General features: G+C 55.3%; 1 long non-coding RNA gene across 4 annotated transcripts; it reads left to right on the top strand.

The window, feature by feature from the left end:
- Positions 1–2,260: 2,260 nt before the first annotated feature.
- Positions 2,261–2,655, top strand: LOC117193590. 4 transcript variants are annotated; one of them, XR_004474634.1, is made up of 3 exons: positions 2,261–2,395; positions 2,458–2,556; positions 2,615–2,655. It is a non-coding gene; the product is annotated as an uncharacterized LOC117193590 (long non-coding RNA). The 4 variants fall into 4 exon arrangements; XR_004474633.1 differs by having other exon boundaries at positions 2,449–2,556; XR_004474631.1 differs by having other exon boundaries at positions 2,261–2,408.
- Positions 2,656–3,142: the final 487 nt, after the last annotated feature.

The following is a 3,142-nucleotide window of genomic DNA, read 5'->3' as shown; positions in this document are numbered from 1 at the left end:
GCCGCAGCGCAGTGGTTGAGGTTGAGCTGCATAACCTTCATTATTGGGCCGGCAAGCTGGGCTCGCTCCTGGCTGCTGGACATCTCCTGCTACCCGCATAATGGTTCGTCTCATTGCTGTTGTTAGCGGTGCAGATGAAACACCGCGGATCGCTTTGACAGGTTGCCGCCTTGTGCCCGTTCACGCCGCATCTGAGGCAGCATCCGGTGCGATCCACCGCGCTCTTGCACCTGATTGCTGGATGCCCAAACTCCAGACACCTGTAGCATCGTCTTTGAGCTGTCCGCTCCCGGATCCTACAGCTTGTCGATCCGACTTTAAGTTTCCCCACCATGAGCAGGGCTCTTGCCTGCACGGGCGGCAGGCACACAACTGCCAGTTGCGTACCAGCGAACGATGGCCTCAGGCTTTTAATGGCGCTGGTGTCCACGCTGGGGGCGTCTATCGATGCAGCTATCGCTGCTGCGATGTTCTCCTTCTCGACCAGGCTGTCGAGATCCCTGACCTCCACGCAAAGTTCTTCTGACACCGCCCTGATGCCCGTCTGCAGTCCCAGTGCCGCGCTGATATCCTCCTTGAGCTTAGCTGTGTTGCTTTTGCTCGCGCCGTTGAGCTCGAGCAGCAGCTCGCCCTTTGCCGTCCTCCGGATTCTGTTAACATTATCCCCTACCTCCTGGAGCTTGCCATCCTGGCGCCTGGTGACCATACGGAGGATGTCGCTATAGCTAAGCTCGCCCTGGGGTTGAATGATTATCGCGTCCGGCCTTGGCTCGCGCTCACGGGGCTCCCTTTTTTTCCTTACCCTAGGGCCCACCTGCTGCCACTTGAGCTGTTTCTTAACGGCTGGGGTGGCACCATGGTCCACTGTACCCGAGGGGGTTAATTCATCCTGGGACTGCGCCGGCGGTTTGAGCTGGATCGACGCTTGCTGAAGCTTTGTGCCTCTCTGCCTCTTTGTGGGCTCAGCAGCCATTTGAGGCGACTCGCGCAGCCTCTTTGAGCCGGTGTACGGCGGCTTCGCAGCTGTTTGGGTACCAGTAGTGGCGGTCTCAATTGTCCTGGTGTGCAGCTTCTCGAAATTGTTGACCACCAGGGCCTGAAGGGTTACCACTCTCAGGGCTAAATCTTTCATCACGTTGTCCACATGCCGCTGGTCGTTCATCCTCTTGACCAGCTCATTGGCCCAGGTTTTTTAGCAGCTCTAATGGGTCAGAGTGCGGTCGCTCCTTCTCTTTGCCATCCGGGCCGGGCTTGAACATGCTCGAGCCATTAGCTTTCGCTGGTGCTGACGGTGGTGGGGATCTGGTAAGGGCGTTGCGCCTACCAAAGACTGCGTCCTCAGTCATCTTCTCTATCTGTGTGTTTGGTGTGTGAGGGGTGTTGTCCATGTAAAAAGAATCTCCACTCGAGTTCGTTATTCCTGGCCGCAGTACGTAGTCACCGTGGTGATCCCATGGGTGTCTTTCCGTGGAGTGAGGTCCACGCGAGGGTTGACCCTGGGCCTTATGAGCACCAGGGTTAAGAGCCAGATCGGTGCCAGGAAGCGTTAAACGAGGCCTGCCAAGGTTTTAACGAGACGGGGGCGGTGGAGACATTAACCTATGAGCCATTTCAATAGGGGTTCAGCCTGCCTACTCAGGTCATAGAACGCCGACGCCGTCAGCCCACAGTCTAATGTACGTAAGGGGGGTTCCAGTGGGTCGTACGTAACACCTTACTGGTCTCGGTGTTACGGGCGGTATAGTACCTACCAAGGCGCCTATGGCACCGATGGGTCCACTATAAAGGCTTATCCTGGGCATCCCGCGATGGCCGGGAATTTCATCCAGACGATAGTCGCTGGGGTTATACCGCCCCTTCTCGGTAGCCAGCGCCCCGTTAAAGGTTACGCCGCCGTAGCGCTGGGGTTGGCAGGAGGACAGATCCGGGACCCGTTGTGTACCCGATGGCCTTAGAAAGCGCCGATGTGCAGTGTGAGCCTCTAAATATCCCAATCAGTTCCACTTTGCCACATCCTATAGACCCGTGGTGAGGGGACCGAGAAGTCGTGGTATACTTCTAGGATGTATGATGCAGCGCCATCTGCCGGTGCTCGTCTTCCTCTACGTGCTACGTAGCAGCGCCCTCTGACGGTGGGACACGCCTGCGATGAGTAGGCTATCGCCGTCTTGTAGCCCTGGTCAGCAGCTGTTGCTCTGATCAGGAAAATAGACATACAGAAAAACGTGGATTTCATCTTAAAGAAGCTGAGGCATGGTGCATTATGTCGGGCCTTAAAACGGCCAACCTACGCATACTCGCGCGGTGCAGGCAACTCAGTTGCCTGACATGGTAACTCCGTCGCCATCCATCTTGAGCCGGTGAGAGGAGGAGAGAAACTCACCCCGGGAGCTTCGTGAGTGTTATGAGTGAGTTGGAGTTTGAGTGACAAACCCCAAATTAAATTAGCCATGGCAGATTGCTTTAAAATCCTGATTGACGACCTTCTTGGGTTTGGACACGGTCTGCTCGGACCAGGAGCCCAGAGTAAAGCTCAGTAGGCATCGCGCCCATAGGGTAAGTATGGGTGGATGTACGCTCGCTTACCGTTGATCACTTTCTCTTTGAGTTATAGCCAGTCACTTCACTCAGTGGCTGCTACCGCCGACGCGGTAGCTAGAACGGTACCTCGTCAGCCCAGGGCCTATTCCACCCCCGGCGGCTCCGCAGACACACGGAGCGCGGCGCAAACACAGGAGCAGTGTGTGTGTGTGTTTTTTTTTTTCAATTTTTTTTCAAAGGTCTTGAGAAAAATGCGAGGAAAAATTGAGGCAGGACGAGGAGCAGCAGCAGTGGGTATGTACTCGCACAGGGAGATCCATATGGAGAACCGGGGAAATGGCAACAGCTAACCCAAAAACAAGAACAAAATCCAAAAAAAAAGCAAGGAAAAATCAGTGCCAGCACACGCCACCCCCTTGTGGCAGCCTGATAATCTCTTTCCCTCCACTCCCCCCGCACACCCTCCACTCGCACACCCAATGCAAATTCCAATTAAAAACTCTTCATGTGCTAAAGTCAAATCAAAGAGAGAGCGAGGGACAAAGAGGGAGATGCTTAAGAGACCCAAACACAGAGATGGGGTGGAGTGGCGAGGAGGGGG

Source organism: Drosophila miranda (assembly GCF_003369915.1).
Source record: "Drosophila miranda strain MSH22 chromosome Y unlocalized genomic scaffold, D.miranda_PacBio2.1 Contig_Y2_pilon, whole genome shotgun sequence".
Taxonomy (NCBI): domain Eukaryota; kingdom Metazoa; phylum Arthropoda; class Insecta; order Diptera; family Drosophilidae; genus Drosophila; species Drosophila miranda.
The sequence above is the reverse complement of the archived record's forward strand: the minus strand, read 5'-3'. Positions and strand labels throughout refer to the sequence as shown.